Source organism: Anolis carolinensis, chromosome 1 (assembly GCF_035594765.1).
Source record: "Anolis carolinensis isolate JA03-04 chromosome 1, rAnoCar3.1.pri, whole genome shotgun sequence".
Classification (NCBI taxonomy): Eukaryota; Metazoa; Chordata; class Lepidosauria; order Squamata; family Dactyloidae; genus Anolis; species Anolis carolinensis.
Window position 1 is genome coordinate 4,134,948 of NC_085841.1, and position 23,113 is coordinate 4,158,060.

Sequence of the window (23,113 nt, forward strand, 5' to 3'; positions counted from 1 at the left end):
CCAAACCTTTCCCCTTAGGATTCGCTCCCTTCATTGTGTTCCAGAATCATCCAGGCACTCTTTTCTTGACATCCCAGAGATAGAGATTATAAACTGCTAATGGATCTTCCAGCGGAAATGTATCTTCCAACTGCAGCAAGCCAAATGTTAACCCTACAAGAAGGGGGAAAGGCGCTTCTTTCTCTTGTAGCTGTTCCAAGAATTAATGCATCTTAAATGGAAAGAATTATTCTCTCATATATTATGGGCACGACCAAGCACAGTTAAGCACTTCTAAATCCCATTGATTTCGACTGGAGAGACAGGAGACGGCGCTTAATTCTCCAGCTGAAATCAATGGGGCTTAACTCTAGCTTGGTTGTACCCCATTATTTTATTATTGGCAGCACTGATTCCAAATTGGTTTGTACAGCAAATAGCTGCCACCAATTACTGTTGGTTTAATGGAGTCGTTTTACTGTTGGTTTGGTTTTTTAAAAAGAGGTTAAATTGATTTTCAATCTATTGTTATGCCAACTCAAAAGACTTATGATAGATAATGATAACGAACAACTTAAAGCCCCGGTCGAAATTCACATCACAATTCAATTGAAGGGAAGATGCATGGACAGTAGGACTCCAGCCATCACTAATAACTAATTCCTTGTTTAATCCAAGACATTAATGGGAGTCAGATTAAAATAGTTTTATGAAACATGATGGAAAATGAAAAAAAAAAAGTCCATAAGAGGAAACAATAGGCCATGCCTCCTGTTGAGACAGCTGGTTTCTTCATCTACTCTTGTGTAAGAGCCAAACAACACCACGCTTTGGTATATGGTATGTGGAATTAATAATAAACAAAATAGCTATGGGATGCTAGTGTATCACAATTAGCTTAGCATATGTATGGGTAAGAATTATGAGAATAATTTAGGATAGTCCTTGGTGTCCAAACTGGGCAGATGGTCTAACATCTGGAAACAAAGCCTTCTAAATAATGGCTTACAGAGTTGCGTATGTTTAACTTGGAGAACAGGAGACATGGAGGCAACATCTTGGTATTTAGGGATGTTGAAAATGTCAGAGTATTGCAGTATGAAAAACAATGGAGCGCAGAATGAAGCGACACTTTGAGACGTCTGTAAAAGCAATATACAAAGCTTTACTGAATGGAGCAGTAAACAGCACAAACAGACTCTTGCAGACGACGAACAAACAACAGGACTGATCTGTTCTCCAACAGATCTCAAACTCCACTCGAACTCAAGACAGACTGAACTGATGCAATAGATATGCACATACTCTTGTGTCTGGATCCTCCCTAGTTCCAGCCACACACCAAGGTCATCACAGCTCATTAGTGATTAACTCTTTACACACTATTACACACTCTGGATGATGCAATCTGACTGCAATACAAGCATGGCACAAATTACATTTAAACACTCTCATTACACAAATCTCACATTGACAGAAAATGGAATGATCTTATTTTCTGCTGCTCTAGACAGTGGCTCCTAATCTTTTTTTGACCAGGGACCCTTTTAGCCAGGGACCACTTTGCCCAGGGACCACTCTCCAGCATTAGTACCAAGAAGGTTACGAATCAGTTTTTGGTCAACTTTAGATTCAGTTTGGTTATTTGGGGTCCTGATTCAGAAAACTGCATTGGATAGACCACATCAGCTCTAGTTTCTGATACAGAACATATGCCGTCCAGTAGTCACCATCTGCTTGCCAACAGAAAACCATATTTATTAATCTAGAGCTGATGTGGTCTATCCAATGCAATTTTCTGAATCAGCAGTTTACGGTCCCTCACATTGTTGGGGAGCCAGACTATAGTTTTTCAGCCCTTTTTTTAAGACTGAAAAAGCCCCCCTCGGCTTATACTTGGGTGAGGGTCCTGGTTGGCTTACATTTCGGTACCATATACTCGAGAATATATGGTACATTTATTATTTTTCTCTATTATTATTGGTATTATTACATTTATTATTTTTCTCTATTATTGTTGCTACTATTACATTTTTACTCTATTTTTATTATTATTCTTCATACATTTATTATTTCACTTTGATCTTATTATTAGTGCATTTATTATTTTACTCTATTTATTATTACATGTATGATTTTACTCTATTAATTATTACATGTATGATTTTACTCTATTAAAAGGATACATAAGGGCATTTACATTGAAGAAGATGAGAATAATGATTTGATCAGAGTTGGGCAGTCTTATCCCAAATTTGAGCTTTATGTAAATATTCAAAAACATTTAACCTACTGATGCCGCAATTAATGTAATTTTATTGGTATCTATTTTTATTTCTAAAATTTACCATCCTCGGCTTATACTGGAGTCAATGTTTTCCCAGTTTTTTTGTGGTAAAATTAGGTGCCTCGGCTTATATTCGGGTCGGCTTATACTCAAGTATTTACGGTAATTTGTTAATGATTACTTCTGCATCAATAAAGATAACAGCATATTTAAGAGTAATCTTAAATGTTCAGTTTCCTGGGTGTAATAAATAAAAACTTACAAAGGGTGACCTAATTAATATTCTTAATATATTTCGAAGCCTATTAGCCCATATTACAGAAAGTACTGTGACATTATTAATGGAATAGTAAGATTGTGCATGGAGAAAGAATGCATTAAAACACATGACAGGTGAAAGAGGATATGAAACCAATATATATTGGGAGCAATCCATGAAGATTTTAAAATTCATAATTTTTTAAAAAAAATCAATAATGGGGCACAACTAAGCTAGAATTAAGCCCCATTGATTTCATGTGGAGAATTAAGCACAGCCTTCTGTCTCTGCAGTCAAAATCAATGAGGTTTAAAAGTGCTTAACTTTGGCTTGATAGTGCCCATAATCACCTGGACAAGCCTGCTGGAACAGACTGGTCTTTAGTGCTGTTTTAAACTCAGATGGCACCTCCAGCTGTCAACGCTCTTCTGGCAGGTCATTCCACAGTCTGGAGTGGAAAGTGATTGTTACCTCTAAGTAACAGCTGCCAGGGTAGTCTTGGCTGAGTAAAGTAGATGTTCCTTAAATGATTTATGCATTCAGGTTGGATTGTATGGGAGAAGAAGCTAAAAGAAACCTCAAAGGCCATCCAGTCCAACCCCAGTTCATGCCAGGAAGACACAGTCAAGGCACTCCTGACAGATGGCCATCCATGTTCTATTGAAAGTCCTCCAGGGAAGGAGGCTCCACTGGCAAACAGTCAGGAAAGTTCTTCATAATGTTCAGGTGGAATCTCTTTTCCTGGAGCTCTGTATCTGAGCAGCAGAAAAGCTTGCTTCCTCCTCAATATGACCTCCTTTCAAATATTTAAACATGGCTATCATGTCCCCTCTCAACCTACACAGGTCCCTAAGCCACTCTTCATTGCGATTCACAATTTTCAGACTTTTGATCATTTTGTTTGGCATTCGCTGGATGTGCTCCACCTTGTCAATATCTTTCCTAGATTGTGGTACCCAGGACTGGACAGAGTATTCCAGGCAAAGTAGAATAGAGACAATCTCATCCATAAGCTGTTCCCAGATACATAGTTGGTCTTCAACTTTTTCAGGTTTAACTTTTATGAATTTGATTATTCACCAGTTTGGCATCAATAATTAAAATTGATTTTGTTTCGTTTTGTGGCTACTGCAGAAAATTGCAAACTGTTCCTAAAGTAGAAAATCAGAACAATTTTAGTAAGGCATAACAAAATATATTTATTTACTTTTTTTGCATGTTTGTTAAATATTGTCAACAGTATTAAGAACTATTGGGGAGTCTAAAGATATTGTGGCCCCTTCTATACTGTCCTTATACCCCAGGATCTGATCTTAGTTTATCTGCTTTGAACTGGATTATATAAGTCTCCACTTCCATATAATCTGGGATAAGAAGATCATCTGGGATCAGATCATGGGATATAAGGGGCCTTAGTTTTTCTATTTTTGCAGGGGTTCTACACACTTATCTTCTGTGAATGTGAAGGGGTGATTATTAGAGTTGTATGCTGAACTGTTTTCCTTCATCCATTTTTTCGTTACCTTCGGGAGAACATAATGGGAAGGCCTTTTCTGTACAAAAATCAGCTTGACACAAAAGCAAGCAGGAGCCGATCCTGGCTCCTCGCCTGCTTTTCATGAGCACGTGGTGCTCCATGCCTCCTTGCCTTGGAAAACGAGTGTGTGTGGCGTGCAGGGCCAGAAAGTGTGCATGCGCCTGGCTGCAACCAAGCACCTCCTCTAGAGTAAGAATGAGGACTTGCCTCCTTGCTTTGGAAAGAGAGTACGTGAGTTTGTGGCATGCAGGCCCAGAAAGCGCATGTGCCTGCCTGTAGCCAAGCGCCTCCTCTAGAGCAAGAATGCGAATGTGCCTCCTTGCTTTGGAAAGAGTGGGTGTGTATGTGTGGCGTGCAGGCCCAGAAAGTACATGCCTGCCTGCAGTTGAGTACCCCTCCTCTAGAGTAAAACAGTTTCTGTGCCTAAAATGACAGGAAGGAGAGCCTGGGAACCCCCCCCCCCCCAAATAATGGGTCAGTAAAAAATGGATCCTTCTGAAGCCCAGAGTGAAAATAGATATCTGCCCTCCTGATTTCAAAACGCTAGCAAAAAATGGATTGGGGGCCCCACCAAACACCGGGACGACGAAACCGGTCAAGATTTACCCTGAAAGCACAACCCTACTGGTTGTATTACATGCCTCAGTTTCCCCAAATGTAACCTGGCTCATACAGTTTGTTTTAATGCCTAGAAAACCCCTCTGATGAAATAATACCATGTGCATCTTTTCAAAGAGTTGAAACAATTGAAATATGATATCAAATGTTCTGAGCTTCTCTCATTTCTCAGGGCTGGCAACACCTTTAATTTAGAAATAAATTTTACCCAGGTTTTTTTTTTTGTTTTGTTTTGTTTATGTTTTGAAGTCGCTGATAGATTTTATGGATTTCTCCCTGCATTTTCCTGGGTTATGTTTCAACAATGCTCAAATTTTGTTTAAGATCTCTTATTCAAGCTGTCATAGCCTGACTGATGTGCAAGATACTTAGAATCATGGGGTTACATATCTCTGCATTCTATTAAAATTACTTTGCAAGATTAAATATATATTTTGTAAAGCTTCATACCATGAATGAATCAAATTGAAAGCTGGAAAGCGTGTAGATCAGGAACACAATTTTAAGATGCTCCAAATATTTTTGGGATGGTAAAATCCAGCCGTTCTGATCAGTGAGAACACTGGAGTTACAGTCCAACAATATAACATCAATCCCATGCAATTGCACCCTTTTAATATCACTTTAACACATCTAAGGCTCCATCCTATACAATGTTGAAATTTGGAGTTAAGTGAAATATGTTTCTCTGAATTCTGCTGATGTCGTTAAAGAGAGGAAACAACAAACTACAAATCCCAGGATTTATTTTGATGCTGGAACCCTCGCTGACACATCTCCCCCCCCTTTGGTTTTCATAATTATGATTAGGCATTCATCATTATGATAGCACCTAAATAGCCCAAAGGCATCAGATTTGTCTGATCTTGGGAGCTAAGTAGGGTCAATGCTGGTTACCATTTGGATGGAAACCACTAACAAATATCAGGTTTGGTAGGTTAAATTTGTTAATGTGGGATTTGTGAATTGATAGTGTTGAAATGCAATTTGTGCCATGCTTGTATTGCAACTGATTGCATCATCCAGAATTACCATAGTGTGGAAAGAGTGAATTGCCAAGAAGCTATGATGTCTTTGATGTGTGGCTGGAACTAGGGAGTATCCAGACACAAGTGTTTGTGCATACTGATTACGTCAGTTCAGTTGAGTTCTGTCTGCCTAGAGTTCAAGTCAAGTTCTGTTGGAGAACAGAACAGTCCGGTGTTCGTCTGTCGTCTGCACGTCTGTTTGTGTTGATTACTGCTGCATACAGTAAAACTTTGTAAATAGTTTTACCAACGTCTCTTAGTGTCTCTTCGTTCTGCGCTCCACTGCTTCCATCCAACTACTGCTGCGCTGCAAATACTCTGACAATATTTCTGAGGAAGGAACTGAAAAAGTCAACCTCTGAGTATTCCTTGCCTAAGGAAACCCTATGAAATTCATAGAATCGCAATAAGACTGCTCAAAGACACACAAGTTATAACTGCTGGCTTGTTGTGATGGATTTTGAAACAACGGAGATCTTGCCACTCTGGCCCCCTTCATCCCTACTGGATTCTCTTCATTACCCACATATGACCTGTTTTGGCTTGACTCCCCTGTAATTGCTTCCCTCTACAATCGTCTGGTATTTTCTGCCTCTAGGCATAGGATGCTAAGATACCATGGGGAAATTAGAACAAGCAATATTGCAGAGATGATGCCCAGAACAGGCGGGAAAGCAGCGTCAGAGTGTGGTCAAGATCACAACAGTTACAAACAAGAAAAAACTCACAAACTCCGAAAGGCTGGAGGAGTTTGCTTTGCTCCATGGCAATGGAAGTGGTGTCAAGCTGTATTAATTCTACAATGTAGATGCATCCCCTATCTCACCCTGCACCCTTTCCAAAGCTGTTATTAATTTACACTTTCACGCTCTGGCTGAGAGAGCCTGAATGGCTGGGACAGACTTTTAATAACCATTTCTTGGTGCCCTGCTATTGGGGACATTAAATCAAAAGTGTTTATTACGACTGTCAATAGTCCTTAACAACACTGCAGTGAAACACATTCTCTGGACTTACAAAGCCACTCAGTGTTCTCTTCTTAGCGAGGCATGCTTGGCTCCGTCTGCTAGGAGTCCAGACTGGGTTCAGGTCATTCCTGGTTGGCCAAGCTGCAAAACCTGGTAGTACAATGGGTAAAGATATTATCTTGAATCAGTGGTACATGATGCTCAGCTCTCACAGCTCTAATGTGGGGATGGAAATCATGTGGTTCTTTAATGATAATAATTAATAATAATAATTTTATTCTTATACCCCGCCGAAGGGACTCGGGGCAGCTTACATGGGGCCAAGCCCTAACAGAACAATAAAAACAAGACAAGAAAACCAATGAAACCAATAATCAAACCATAAAAACAAGTCATAAAGATGCTGCATACACACTTCACCACTGATTAAGTTGGCAATCATGCCTGGAAATTGTAATTGAACAAAACATAAAGGGCTGCACGTTTCCCACACACGTTCTAATGGTTTCTGAGTGACTTTATTGGCTCTCAAGTCCCAAAAGGACTGTTTTCGATCTACACTGGTTCTCACTTCACCATGATAAATTCGATTCAAGGGGGCAAAGTGCAACACTGGGCCCATTCACATTATACAATTAGAGCACTATAATTATTCCACCATAACTTTCATGGCAACATCCTATGCAATCCTGGGATTTGTAGTTTATTGGAGCACTAGAGTTCTTTGTCTGAGAATTCTGAATACAAATTGCAGGATACCATCAAATATTGCCGTGGAAGTTATGATGAAGTCATAGCACATAATTGCATAGTGTAACAGGGACTCCAGCAATACATGGAGCGAGAATTGCTAGATGTACAAACTGGGTTTAGAAAAGGCAGAGGAACGAGACACCGAATTGCCAATATCCACTGGATAAGGGAGGAAGGAAGGGAGTTTCAGAAAAACATCTATTGACTATTCTAAAGCCTTTGACTGTGTGGATCATAATAAATTGTGGCAAGTTCTTGGTGGTATGGGGATACCAAGCCACCTTGTCTGTCTCCTGAGGAATCTGTATAATGAACAGCCAAGCGGCAACAGACCAGACCACGGAACAACAGACTGGTTCAAGATTGGGAAAGGAGAACGACAGGGCTGTATACTTTCACCCTCCCTATTCAACTTGTATGCAAAACACATCATGCGATGTGCGGGGTTTGAGGAATCCAAGGCTGGAGTTAAAATTGCTGGAAGAAACATTAACAACCTTAGGTATGCAGATGATACCACTCTGATGGCTGAAAGCGAGGAGGAGCTGAGGAGCCTTATCACCAGGGTGAACAAAGAAAGTGCAAATGCCGGGCTGCAGTTAAACATCAAGAAAACCAAGATGATGGCAACCAGACTGATTGACAACTGGCAAATAGAGGGAGAAAACATGGAGGCAGTGACAGACTTTGTATTTCTAGTCATGAAGATTACTGCAGCCAGGAAATCAGAAGACGTTTCCTTCTTGGGAGGAGAGCAATAGCCAACCTTGACAAAATAATGAAGAGCAGAGACATCACACTGGCAACGAAGGTCCACATAGTCAAAGCAATGGTATCCCCCATAATGACCCATGGATGCGAGAGCTGGACCATAAGGAAGGCTGAGCGAAGGAAGAGAGACGCTTTTGAACTTTGGTGCTGGAGGAAAATCCTAAGAGTGCCTGGGACCGCAAGAAGATCCAACCAGTCTATCCTCCAGGAAATAATGCCCAAATGCTCACTTGAGGGAAGGATATTAGAGGTAAAGATGAAGGACTTTGGCCACATAATGAGAAGACAGGAAAGCTTGGAGAATGAAAATGGAAGGAAAATGGAAGAGAAGCCGACCAAGAGCAAGATGGATGGATGTTATCCTTGAAGTGACTGGCTTGACCTTGAAGGAGCTGGGAAGGGAGCTCTGGCGTGGGCTGGTCCATGAGGTCACTAAGAGTCTGAAGTGACTGAATGAATAAACAACAACAAAAACAGGGACTCAGGAGTTAAGGTGGCTTATTCATTTAAATAATAAATATGCACAGGTTTCAAGAATGCAAATTGTGCCAGGTTGGACATGTGAAGCAGGTAGAAGACTGAGTTTAATACTTTGCTTCCCACTGAAATCCTCAGGAATGTCCCTCCTCTGAAAGCTATATAAATTTCTTTTCCGGTATGAAAGAAAGGTGAGCTATAAATACACATTTTTTTTGTTGTTGTTGCTATTCATATTCAAAGGAAATCCCATTTGGTGCCAACAGGATTTTTTTTAGATGTGAATTCCATCATTAGAGGGGAGATATGCTTCCGGTTAATTTCATAGATGGAAAAAAATGTTTCTCCCTGCCTGTTCATAATTATTAACCACCCCACATGAAGTTATTATTTCAGTAATCCCAGAATTTCCTAGCCGTTGGGTGGTGGGTTACTTTTCCAAGCTCTGTTTAAAATCTGCACATGTGGTTTAATCTTTCATTTTAAACAATGACAATCAACTTGTGGCTTTCCAGATACTGTTGTACTGCAACAATGCTCATCTGTCCCTCCCAAGTGGCTATGCTGGTTCAGGCTTATGGGACCTGCAATCCAGCAACACCCTGCTCTAAAGTGTAATTTAAAGTTCCTTCCTGAGTAGAATACATGGTCTGTTATTGGGCTGTAAGTCCAGCTCATGTGCTCAGCCAGGCCAGAATGAGGAACTCTGCTTTTGGCATCTTTGATATAGTGCAGTAATATGGGAAAGTACTCCTCAACCCACAGAGATGCTCAGTGTGCAATCTTATCACGCAAGTCAGCCTCAAAGCGATTCCACACATGCCTTTACCATGCTGAAAGTTCATTATTTACTTGCTTTTCCTTGCAGTGCGTGGAAAATGCTTACTTTGATTTGAAGAGAAGCCAGAATATAGGCTGCATATGTCATATAAATACATCATCATCATCAAAATCTCTTTTAAGGATGGTTGCTCATCTCCAAAACATATCTTTCCCTGATGTATTATGACCAGCACTAGCCTATGAAAAATATTGTACCTATATTACATCAATGTTACTTGTATAGAGCCAAAGGATCATGGAATCATAGAGTTAGATAGGATCCCCAGGGTCATCCAGTCTAACTTTCTTGTGCCATACAGGAAAACACAATCAAAGCATTCCTGACAGATAGCCATACAGCCTCTGCTTACAAACTTTCAGAAAAGGAGACTCCAATGGACTCTCAAGCAGCATTTACCACTGTTGAACAGCTCTCACCACCAGGAAGTGCCTCTTAATGTTTAGGTGGATCTCTTTTTGTGCAGGTTGAATCCTTTGCTCCATTGTGTCCTAATAGTCTCTAGAGCAGCAGAAAACAAGCTTGACCTCTCCTCAATGTGACATCCTTTCAAGCATTTAAACACGACTCTTATATCCCCTATGAACCTTCTCTTGTCCAAGGTAAACATACTCAGCTCTCTAAACTACTACTCATAGGGCTTGGCTTTGAAACCTATGATCATTTTGGTCATCTTTCTCTGGATATGTTCTAGCTCAGTGGTTCCCAAACTTATTTGGCCTACTACCCCCTTTCCAGAAAAAATATTACTCTGTGCCACCTGGAAATTAATTTTTTTATAATTTTAATAGCAATTAAACAGAAAGATATATGTATTAATGTTTCTACCTTTTTTGTAAAATATAGTAAATAAAGGTGTAAATTAGAAACATTGAAGTTTGAAATTATGAAACTATTTTTTGAACTCAGAATAGAAAGGTAATACAAATAATGCACCTGTGGCCATCACCGCCCCCCTGGATCGCAGCAGCGCCCACCAGGGGGCGGTAGCACCCACTTTGGGAATTACTGTTCTAGCTTATCAACATACTTCTTGAGACATGTTGCCCAAAACCGGATTATTGGATTATTCCAAGTAGAATGGGCTGAGATTATGATTTCTCTTGATCTAGACACTATACGCTTATTGACATAGCTTAGATCAAGTTGCCCTTTTCAACTGCTGCATCACACTATACAGCTTGTACTGTACTAAGACTTGTTGGGGGTAAAAAGAAATAAAAATAAACCCTGGAAAAATGCTGACTATCAATGTAAACAACACTGAGATGGCTGGACCAATGATCTAATTGACTATAAGGTAGCTGTTACAATGCACAATTATTTATAAACAAGTAGTAGGCACGCAGTAGGAAGTTGCGCCCGAAAGCTGTAACCAAGTGAGGCCCCTTCTACACTGCCATATAATCCAGATTATTAAAGCAGATAATTCACGTTATCTATTTTGAACTGAATTATATGAGTCTACATTGCCATATAATCCACTTCAAAGCAGACAATCTGGATTTTATATGATAGTGCAGAAGGGGCCTGAGACTGAAGGCAAGCATGAGGCCAGCCACAGATAAAGCACTATCATTGGTATTGTGTGTTTTGTGTTTACTTGGCACACCATTGGCACAGATAGGCATGGTGCTGGTGTGTCATGAGCAAATGTCTTTGGAAACAACCATTATCCAAACTGTGGTATGTACATTGCAAACACTAGGACATATTCTAAACTTACCAGGAGTTTCCGCTAAATAAATATGCATAGGGTTGCCCGCCTGCTACCTTGTTTTTATGGCCCCTTCTACACTACTATATAATCCAGATTATCAAAGCAGATAATCCACATTATCTGCTTTGAACTGGATTAACTGAGTCTACACTGCCATATAATTCAGTTTAAAGCAGATAATCTGGATTTTATATGGCAGTGTAGAAGGGGCTGGTGTGTCTTGTCTTACCTTCTCGTTGTTGTTGTTGTTGTTGTTGTTGTTATTGTTATTATTATTATTATTATTATTATTATTATTATTAGAGACTCAAAGTGGCTAATAATTCCAAAAAATACAATGTGCAACATAAAAGTTGAAACATCAGACAATAAAATTGAATTAAACACAGTACTATTCACCTGTTAAAATACATGAAACACTACACAGTAACCCTAGCTTGATCTTACAACATTTTCTTCATTACAAAATTGGTATGATATTAGTATGAATGCCTTGTATTTTTAATATCGTGAACTTCTTCTGCTTACTGCCTTTGCAGTATTGTCAGCTCATGCAGGAATTGAAAGGTGAAATCCTACCTTTTCATTTTGGCCTCCCTCCTTGCTAGCCTTTCCCTGTTGATATGCAGTTTTATTAGGCAATAATGTTCAAACTACAGGCGGGCAGGAAGAACTCTGCAGTGGAACAAGAGAAATGAATATTTAAGCATCTGGTGAAAGGAAGGTCTGCATATCTCCTAATACAGCTATCTCTCTATGTGTGTATAAACACACACAGAGACACATTATTTATGTATCTGAAAACACCTCCTTTCCACCTCCAGGCAACAATCTATTCTATTTACACATACACACCCCTTGTATATGCATATATACAAGCCCTGTTGCTCTTTTCTGTGTGCATACAGTATACAGTACAGTATAACCCTCAAACCTATGGATATATTCCTGGACTTGATTTTGTGGGAATCAGACTCATATAGATGAGCATTGTACTGTGTGTATTTATCAATCTAACTTCACACATACTATATATGTTTGTGTGTGTGTATTATATATAGTATATGTATATGTTTCTGTATTCTGTGTATACACACACCAATTTGTGTAAACCCATACTGGGTATATTTAATGTATGCGTTTGTGTGTGCATGGAAAGTAAAGACTTTCTGTATATTTCGATATTGAAATATTGAGATATTGAGATTTCGATATTGATGTCAAAAATACGTAGTATGATTTTACAGAAGATTTGTGCTACATTAGAACAGTAAAGACAAATATCACTTAAGTAAAATAAACATTAAATATTAAATAACCAAAACAAAATAAAATAAGGTGTAAACACTTAAGCTAATCTGGGAATCTGCTATTGCAACACATCCAATGAAGTGGTTTAAAACCAGTATAAAAAATATTAGGACTAAGTGTGTGTATTTATGTAAGCCCTGCTTTTATATATATATATATATATATATATATATATACACACACACACACACACACACACACACACACACACATACAGTAGAGTCTTATTTATCCAACACTAGCTTATCTAAGGTTCTAGATTATTCAATGCATTTTTGTAGTCAATGTTTTCAATATATCGTGATATTTTGGTGCTAAATTCGTAAATACAGTAATTACAGCATAACATTACTGCGTACTGAACTACTTTTTCTGTCAAATTTGTTGTATAACGTGATGTTTTGGTGCTTAATTTGTAAAATAATAACCTAATTTGACATTTAATAGGTTTTTCCTTAATCCCTCCTTATTATCCAAGATATTCGCTTATCTAAGGTTCTGCCGGCCCGTTTAGCTTGGATAAGTGAGACTCTACTGTATATGCATTTGTGTGTGTGTGTGTGTGTGTGTTTATGTAAGCCTTGCTCCTATATATATATATATATATATGCAGTAGAGTCTCACTTATCCAAGCTAAATGGGTTGGCAGAAGCTTGGATAAGCGAATATCTTGGATAATAAGGAGGGATTAAGGAAAAGCCTATTAGACATCAAATTAGGTTATGATTTTACAAATAAAGCACAAAGACATCATGTTTAACAACAAATTTGACAGAAAAAGTAGTTCAATACGCAGTAATGCTATGTAGTAATTACTGTATTTATGAATTTAGCACCAAAATATCACGATGTATTGGAAACATTGACTACAAAAATGCGTTGGATAATCCAGAACGTTGGATATGTGAGACTCTACTGTATTTATGTAAGCCCTGCTCCTATATACAGTAGAGTCTCACTTATCCAACGTAAACGGGCCGGCAGAATGTTGGATAAGCGAATATGTTGGATAATAAGGAGGCATTAAGGAAAAGCCTATTAAACATCAAATTAGGTTATGATTTTACAAATTCAGCACCAATTTGACAGAAAAAGTAGTTCAATATGCAGTAAGGCTATGTAGTAATTACTGTATTTACGAATTTAGCACCAAAATATCACGATGTATTGAAAACATTGAGTACAAAAATGCGTTGGATAATCCAGAACGTTGGATAAGCGAGACTCTACTGTATATGCTTCTTGTGTATATACAAGTATGTATGGTATGGATACTTTTACTCACCATATGCGGTCAGGAGGCCTGCTATGTTTACAAGCATGGGCCAGCTTGGCCCCGCCCTCCAGGTGATTTGGACTACAACTCCCACAATTCCTAACAGCCGTCCCGGCTGTTAGGAATTGTGGGAGTTGTAGTCCAAATCACCTGGAGGGCGGGGCCAAGCTGAGCCCATGCTCTGGCGCCCAGGCGGGCTTTTCCAAGATGGCGGCGGCGCGCGGCTGAGGCGGAGGAGCGGGCCGAACCCTGGCCTCGGAGGCGGCGGCCTTGCCTTCTTGCTCCGCCCCGCCCCGCTCGGAGCAGGCGGAAAGGGGGCCCCGCCGCGGCAGGGAGGCAGGGAGGGAGCCGGGGCCCCGACCCCAGGAGCAAAGCGCAGCCACTGGAGGCCTCGCTATATTACTCCCATCACCACCATCACTATCATCGCCTCAGGAGCCAGAGCTCGCGACGCCCCCTTCCTTCCCTCCCCGCCCCCTCCTCCGCCTCCTCGGTCTCTCTCCTCACGCAAAGCCCCTTCCCGGCCTGCCTGGGAACGGGGGGGAAGGCCGAGGCGGGTGCCTGTCAGGCGGAGAAGGCAGGTGAACCCAGAAGGAGAAGCAAAAAGGAAAAGCCCTACGGTGAGTGAGTGAGTGAGGGATTCTCACCCTGTCATGGCTCCTGTGTGTGTGTATAGGGTTGTTCTTTGAGGACAAACATCAATCTCTATCTATCTATCTATCTATCTATCTATCTATCTATCTATCTATTTATCTATCTGTCTATTTATCTATCTGTCTATTTATCTATCTATCTATCTATATATATATATATATGCCTATCTTATCTGTATGCGTATCTGTAAATACTGTAAATAAATATCTATCTGTCTATTTCTCTATCTATCTATCTATCTATATGCCTATCTTATCTGTATACCTATCTGTAAATACTGTAAATAAATATCTGTCTATTTCTCTATCTATCTATATGCCTATCTTATCTGTATGCCTATCTATAAATACTGTAAATACCTATCTATCTATCTATCTATCTATCTATCTGCCTATCAGTCTATTTCTCTATCTCTGTGCCTCTCTTATCTGTATACCCATCTGTAAATACTGTAAATAAATATCTATCTGCCTCTCTCTCTATCTATCTATCTACATGCCTATCTATCTGTATGCCTATCTATCTGACTATCTATTTGCCTATCTGCCTGCCTTTCTGCCTATGTAATAATAATAATAATATCTAATATAAAAAGGGGCGAGGCTCTCAGGAGTGGGGTTCTGCATATATATATATATATATATTAGGGAATGTATAGATTTTTATGTGACGGAGTGGGTGCATGGATAGAGATGTAATGTGAAGAACTGAGACTGTATATATAGAGAGAGCAAGGGAGTACAATTATCATAAACATATGTGGGATTAGAGTGTATAGATAGAGATATAATGTGGGGAAGTGAGATTATATATATAGAGAGAGAGAGAGAGAGAAGGGGGAGTAGGATTATCGGGTATATACACATACATACATGGGTATATACACATACCTACATACATACATACTGTGGGGGAGTAGGATTGTCACATATACACACACACACACACACACACACACATACTGTGAGGGAGTGGGGTTATCTAGTACAGATATAATGTGGGCAACTGAGGGAATGGGGTTATAGTGCATGGATAGAGATTTAATGTGGGAATATATATATAGAGGGAGTAGGATTATTGTATATATACACACACACATGCTGTGAGGGACCAGCGTTATCATGTATAGGTAGAGATAAAACATGGGGAAGTGAGGGAGTGGGGCTACAGTGCAGTGACAAGAGATATAATGTGGAGAACTGAGATTATATCTATTGGGTGGGAGTGGGATTATAGTGCTTGGAAAGAGATAATGTGGAGAATTAAGAATATATATAGAGAGAGAAAGAGTGAGGGAGTAGGATTATTGGGTATATATATACACACTCATACTGTGTGGGAGTGGGATTATTGAGTATTGAGATATAATGAATTGAGATTATGTATGTATTGTGAGTGAGTGGGATTGTCGCATATAGACAGAGGTGGGATATATATATATATATATATAGGGGAGTAAGATTATCATTATTAAGATATAATGTAGGGAAGTGAGATTATATATCTGTATGATGATCCTACTCCCTCACTCTATAATCTCAGTTCTGCACATCATATATATATATATATATATATATATATACATACAGTAGAGTCTCACTTATCCAACATAAATGGGCTGGCAGAATGTTGGATAAGTGAATATGTTGGATAATAAGGAGAGATTAAGAAAAAGCCTATTAAACATCAAAATAGGTTATGATTTTACAAATTAAGCACCAAAACATTATGTTATACAACAAATTTGACAGAAAAAGTAGTTCATTACACATTAATGTTATGTAGTAATTACTATATTTACGAATTTAGCACCAAAATATCATGATATATTGAAAACATTGACTACAAAAATGCGTTGGATAATCCAGAACGTTGGATAAGTGAGTGTTGGATAAGTGAGACTCTACTGTATATATATTCTCTCTCTCTCTCAGGGAGTGCAATTATAGTGTTTAGATATAATGTAGGGAAGTGAGATTATACGCACACACATACATTTTGTGATGGAGTGGGGTTATATACATGTATAATGTGAAAGAGTGGGATTATAGTGTATAGAAATAGGTATAAAATGGGGATTTGAGATCATGCATTTATGTATGTATACATATGTGAGGAATGTGAGGGAGAGAGAAAAAATATAGGGAAGTGTCATTATATATATAGTATTTATATTTATACCTCTTATTATATTTATATTATCTACAATATCATGTTATGTGGGGAGGGCATGTGTTTGCAAATGCTTGTGGATGAGCGTAAGGGGGAATTTTCCTGATTTCAGGTTGTAAAGCTTATGAGGTGAGGTGCAAAGTAGGGGCCGGGTCTTGTTTTATAGGAGGGAGTATTGAGGGGGTGGTATTTTGAGGAAGCAGTTGGGGAAGAAGGCTGATTTGCGCAAAGAACTTGATATTGGGGATAGCAGTTGGGTAAGGACCCTGATTTCTGGTGGGCAGTTGGAAAAGGGAACTCACGGGGGGGGGGGGGGGCAGTTATTCAAAAAACTTGATTTTGCGGAGCAATTGAAAAAAGAATCTAATGTTGGTGGGGCAGTTGGTCAGAGAATTTGAATTTGGGATGCAATTGAGCAAGGAACCTGATTTTGGAGGAGGGAAGTTGGGCAAAGAAACTGATTTGGGAATTGGCCAAATGAGCTTGATGTTATGAGTTGTGAGGACTGGAGGGGAGGTGGAGGGAGAGGACCAGGGTGTGTGTTTTCTCTCTTCCAAGTTAGGTTCCTTGCCTAACTGTCCCTCAAAAGCACTCCCTTCACATTCCCCACGCTTCAAAAACTTAAGTTCCTTTTCCAGAGGGAGGAGGAGGAAGAAAGGGGGTTTAAGGTGTGACTATTTGGAGATAGCTTGTTTTTTGGGGAAAAGAGGGTATCCTGGAAATATGTGTGTGTCTTGGGGAGACCATAGTAGAAATGTCATGTCCAAAATAAAGGAGCTTGAGGAGCAAATTGACATTATTGGAGGGGGAATTGAACTCCTGAGAATTTTGGGGTGCAGGGAGTGGGCATGAGTTGCAGCTAATGGGTGCTGATCCAAAAGGATGTGTCATTGGGGTATCTTTTTGTGGGGGCAGTGATTGTGTTCTCACCTTTCCTAACACAAAGTTGGCTAATAAAAGGACCAGCAAGGAGCTTTTGGGGAGCACTGGATGAGTAAGGGGGCGGGGTCCCCCAAGAGTTTGCATGCTGAAGCAAGTGCAGAGGAGAGAGTGCCTCTTGAGAGGGGCTGCTGGGTTGCCCTATCCTTGTGCATGGTGCAGAGAGCGTGGTGCATTTATGCGGCTGGCATGTGGCTTTGGGGGCAAAACTGCCCAGGCAGTGATTAGAGATGTAAGGTAGGAGATGAGTGTGCATTTGGAGTTTTGGGACTGCAACGATACGGAGAAAAAAAAAGATTTCTTAACCAGCAGTCTACTCTCAAATGCCTCTGTGTGCATGTACTATCCTCCATTTCTGCCTCTCCAGTTTTGTGCTGCCTCTTTTTTTCTTTTAATATTTCGGAGGAATAAGAATGAAATGTCATTTGGGAAGAAAGGGAGGGGTTTTAGTCTGCATGAAAATGCCTCTCCTTCCAGTTTAATTAACGGCCTTCACTTTTGACATATCTGTGCATTTTGTTCTTGTTTGATTCAAGCACACCACAGTCGGGTTTAATAGCAGGGAATCTGCTTTCAGCTTTCCCCCCTCTTTATTCCCTTTCAGCTCTCCATTAAGAGCTCGGCTGCCTTGACCCTCTTAACATGGCAGGCTGAGGGGAAGGGATAGAGAGTGGTGTTTGTTTGTGGGTGTGTTCTCGGGTGAAAACGGTGGAGTGACGATGATCATACAGCAAACTGGGTATGTTTTGCTTAGAGAAGAGAAGGTTGAGAGAGATTGTGAGAGCCATATTTAAACATTTGAAAGGATGTTCTGTAGAGCAGGGTTTTTTTCCCCTGTTGCTCTGAAGACATGGAGCAGTTGATTCAAATCTCAGGAAAAGAGATTCAACTTAAACATTGGAAAGAACTTTCTGAAGATTAGAAAGGTTTGAGAGTGGAATATGGTGTCTGAGAGTGTTGGAGGTTTTTAATCAGAGGCTGGATGACCATCTGCTCAGAGGGTTTGGATTGTATATTCCTTCATGGGAGAATGGTGTTGGACTGAATGCCCCTTGGGGTTTCCTCCAATTCTAGGATTCTAACTACAGATTGTAGTCTTGGATGTGCCTCTGTGTATGTGTCTGTATTATTTCTGGCTGTGCAAACATTCAAATTTCTTGCTTTTCAACAAAGGTTGCTCTTGTTTGCTACCTCTCCATGTCAGACTATCGGCCGTTAAGTGTGATCTGAGCACACACTGTTCACTTGCTGTGTCTTATTAGTAGCATTGTCCTGCCGCTTTTCTGGTTAAAGAAAATCGAGATGGTAATGAGGTATCAAATGACTTCAAGGTTAATGTGAGCTGAAGAGATGGTTAATTGGTCAATGGGGGAAGCACTGTCCAGCTTTCAATATAAGCCTGCCTGAGTTCTTGGAGCCTCAGGGAACAACTTTCTGTCAGCCCCACCAGCCTCACAGGCATATTCGGGAAGGACACAGGAGAAGGACTCTTTAGTGGCTGCTCCAAAGCAGTTGGCTCCCTCCCTGCTCTGTCTCAGCTAATTTATCCAGGCCTTTGGTTGTTAATCAGCCTTGCAGAAAGTCATTAAATAGAGGTGTGTCTGTTATTATTATCGTCATCACAGATTGAGCATTCTGCACCTTGAATTCTGAAAAACTCCAGAAATTTGAAATTTAAAAATGGGTGACACACACTTTATTCCCTGCACAAAAACATTAAAATTATTGTATAAAATTGCTTTCACACTATGTATAACATGTATAGGTAATATAAATGTACTTCTTGTTTCACTTTGGGTGCTATATCCAAGATAATTAATTGCATAGGTATGTGCAAATATAGGTATTCCAAACTCAAAAGGTGTTGAACATCTGAAACACCTTTGGCCCCAAGCATTTCAAATAAGGGATACTAAATTTATGTTATTCTCTTTTAATTACTTTTCAAAATTGTTGTAAACTAATGTTTTTAATATAACTTTTAATTTACGGTATTTTTTAAAAGCTTTGCAATAGGCTTTATTTTAAATGGGATGGAGCAAGATATATAATTAAATCTATATTTTAACAGATTTTATTACCATATATATACAGTGTTTCCCCGAAAATAAGACAGTGTCGTATATTAATTTTTGCTCCCAAAGATGCTGTAGGTCTTATTTTCAGGGGATGTCTTATTTTTCAATGAAGAAGAATTCACATTTATTGTTGAACAAAAAAATGAACATTTATTACATACTATACAATAGTATAGTCATCACAAACCAGCATAACCAGACAAACTGGGAATCCCATCAAGAGTTTCTTGTTACTACCATTATTTCCATGTACAACATTCTATGGTACGTACATTTACCGATCCTGCATGCTCTGGTGTTCTTTTCGGAGGTCATGCTTCCAAACAAAAACTTTGCTAGGTCTTACTTTTGGGGGAGGCCTTATATTTAGCAATTCAGCAAAACCTCTACTAGGTCTTATTTTCTGGGGATGTCTTATTTTAGGGGAAACAGGGTAGTGAGTAATGGGGGTATCTGATTTGTACACAGCCTCAATAAAATAGGTTGAAAGGCAGTCCTATTTTTTTTCCTCTCGGCCTCTAGATGGTTTGTTGTCACACAAGGGCTTTTCTAGCTGCTTGGTGAATCTGAGTTTATATGAGATTAGCAATGGATATGTTTCAAAGTAATGTGTTTTAATGTGTTACACCTGGAGCATAATCATGCCAGCTGGCATTACACTTATATCCCTAAATCACATGTTTGTACCTCTTACCTGGTTTGCAAAATGCAGATACTTTGCCTCCTCCTAGGGTGATGGAAGATAGTTGAGCTCAAATCTTAGAAGCAGGGCTTCTTTTGAATGAGTCCTATGGGTAGGAGAAGGTAACAACCCTCCCTTGCTTAGAATATGACTTTTAGTATGGAAAGAAATAGTAAAATTATGGTTGAGAAGTGACAAGTTTCCTGTGTGAGTTGAAGGAAATGCACCTTGCAGTAGGAGTATTTCAGGTCATGCAGAATCTCCACTAATGGAGAACAAGGTTGTCATCTTATTCATTACGTGTTTTCAGGTGATTTTGCTGATTTCATGAAATGAAAACTGGAAAAACTGTTTTTGAAGTTAACCACTTCTTCTAATTGAGGAAAAGACAGGAGTTTTCAGTTTTCTGTAAGATTTATGGGGTTGGCTTTTGTGTTCTCGGACCAACGCCAAGAAAGAATTGTAGTACTCAAAGACATATCGTGTTAGCCTGTTTCAGCATAAGAATGTATGAAGGAATCCTATAGCGTATTTGAGACCAATTGAGAAAAATAAATTTGTAGTATTAGCTTTTGTTTACTCCAGATGAAGCTGATGAAGTGTACTAATGTCCACCATGCTATAGCATTCCTTTATATCTTTTCAGGATATAGGTTTGTGAGAAATATAAATAAGTGTTGCACTGACCTCCATTTTAACTTCTAGAGTTAAATGTTTCATTAACTCAAATGTTCAGTGATAATCTTCCATTTGACTCAAAAACACCCGGCATTATACAAAATCATTTAAAAAGAGTGGCAAGTTAATGACATTAATGATTTCTCCTGCAATCCTAAACAACTGGAAAAAGAGAAATAAGAGATTAATGGAACAATGTTGAGTTGAAGGCTTGGAACAACAATAAAATTTAGGTGCATCCATGTACGCACAGAATATTTGATACCTTCCTGCTTTGATACTTTATGTGCAAGGTTAAGGAAGAAAAGAAAAGCATAGTACATTGCCTATGTCCATGGGGGATACCTGAAACCATGGATAATAGTGAATCTTATATTTCGACTATATAGAAGAAACCCCATATCTGTGAGGGATGCTTCCCTGGACTTTGCATGGCTGTGTGAACCCTGGGGTAAGGGTGTGGGTAAGTGAACCTGTGGATAAGGGGTTGCACTACACAAGAAAATGTAACTATAAAACCATTATTAGGCATTTCTGAAACATTAGGCTTGCTTAATCAGAATTAGTATCTAAAACTACTTTTTAAAAAGGTCCAGAAGCTCTTAATGGTGGGTGAGAAATCATTGTAATTTTCACAGTACTGCTCTTTCAGCCTATGGATATTATCTTTTGGTGAAAAAAATATGCTTGGTTTCATTGGGCAAATCTTTTTTGGCTGTGTAGAAATGCATTATCAAATGTTGGAAAACTGCCCATGACTTGTTTTTCTAAAAAAAACTCAGCGTGGTATCTGAGGATTAATTAATAAATAGAGATATTAGGTTCATTGGCTCAGCCTTGTTTTTCATGCACAACTTCCCTTTTGTGGCAAACAGATATGAATATTCATGAGTGTGACTAATTCACAGTTTATTATGCAAAGTAAATTGTGACTTATTGAAATAACGGTCTTGTGTTTTAACACTGTTTTAGAAATGTGTAAATTGCTCCAGTTTCTGGGCAAGATATATTTAAAACATAAGCTTAAATATTCAGCATTATTACACTTTAGGATGATTAGATTTAAACATATTCTGCAAACTGGTTTGGAGAGAATATTTGTCATGGCTCGTGGTTGGGAGAATGCTAATTTACAGTTTAATTCCTAAACTTTTAGAACTTAAGCTTCAAATATGAGTTACTAAGATTGGGTATTATAGAGAATTGTGAGTTGAGGAAAATCACTTTAAAAAGAAAGTCTGGATACGTTTTATGTTTTTGTTCATGTTAATTTGAAGATGCATTTTTCTCAGTGTGTCTTTCAAAGCTGTGTAGCAATCCTGTTTTCTAAAAGAAAGAAAAAATATTCTCATTGAATCAAAGAAAGTACAAAGGTGTCTTTAATTAGCATTATTCTCACATTGTTGGCTTAGGTTGGCAGAAAGTTCTAGGGGACAGAGTTACATTTGATGTTAATTTAAAATGAGAAGTTTTTGGTCCAGGATTAAAGTTACTTCCAGGGTCAAAAGATTTCAATAACATAAGCAAAGACCTTCCAAAGGCCTCTGAAACAGTGGCTGAATTCTTTCAGTTTGTCTCAACTAGAGTAGGCCTATTGAATCAATTCATGAAGAATGAATCAGTATTTAAAGAAATTCAATTGATTTAGTACATCTCCTCTGGTCAGGACTAAGGATTGGTAGTCTAATAATTTGCCCAATAGACTATCTTTACTTACAGTCAAACATTTTTTAAAGTAAGCTAAGGCTGTTAGCTGAATGTTAAGTTGTCTAGAGAATGGATGGATCCTGAATATCATCTAATGTAAGTATATTAAAATTATTACCCAGTCAAATAATTATTTCTAAGCCCTTGTGGTCTCTTCTGATTCTATGATTCTGTGAAAGTACGTGTTGGTGTGACTGGCTATATTTGAGGGTATGTGAGGGAGGGTATGGGAATATTTAAATGGATTCCCTGTATATTATTATTATTATTATTATTATTGATGATGATGATGATGGTAATAATTATCCTGTCTTATCCGATTTGTTGTTGATAGTGGAGTGGGTAATAATAATAATTTCATTTCTTATGTGTCTCTTC

At 38.9% G+C, this 23,113-nt stretch overlaps 1 protein-coding gene and 1 long non-coding RNA gene across 6 annotated transcripts in view; one reads left to right on the forward strand and one right to left on the reverse strand.

Moving 5' to 3' along the window:
- The window catches only part of LOC134295669 (uncharacterized), a 30,217-nt gene extending 16,226 nt beyond the window's left edge, over positions 1-13,991 (reverse strand). The window contains exons 1-4 of one of the 3 annotated variants that reach the window (XR_010002287.1): positions 13,835-13,988; positions 11,818-11,913; positions 6,726-6,826; positions 1,125-6,050 (exon numbers count right to left, since the gene is read on the reverse strand). This is a non-coding gene — a long non-coding RNA (uncharacterized LOC134295669). Of the gene's footprint in view, positions 1-1,124; positions 6,051-6,725; positions 6,827-11,817; positions 11,914-13,834 lie in introns of those variants that run through there. The other 2 variants (XR_010002289.1, XR_010002288.1) reach the window with 2 other exon arrangements.
- A 139-nt stretch (positions 13,992-14,130) lies between these two features.
- ncoa1 (nuclear receptor coactivator 1) overlaps positions 14,131-23,113 on the forward strand; it is a 342,571-nt gene continuing 333,588 nt past the window's right edge. Inside the window, exon 1 of one of the 3 annotated variants that reach the window (XM_016996553.2) lies at positions 14,131-14,445. The gene's annotated coding sequence lies outside the window, so the exon portion shown is untranslated. The remainder of the gene's footprint in view (positions 14,446-23,113) is intronic. The other 2 variants (XM_016996548.2, XM_062968794.1) reach the window with 2 other exon arrangements.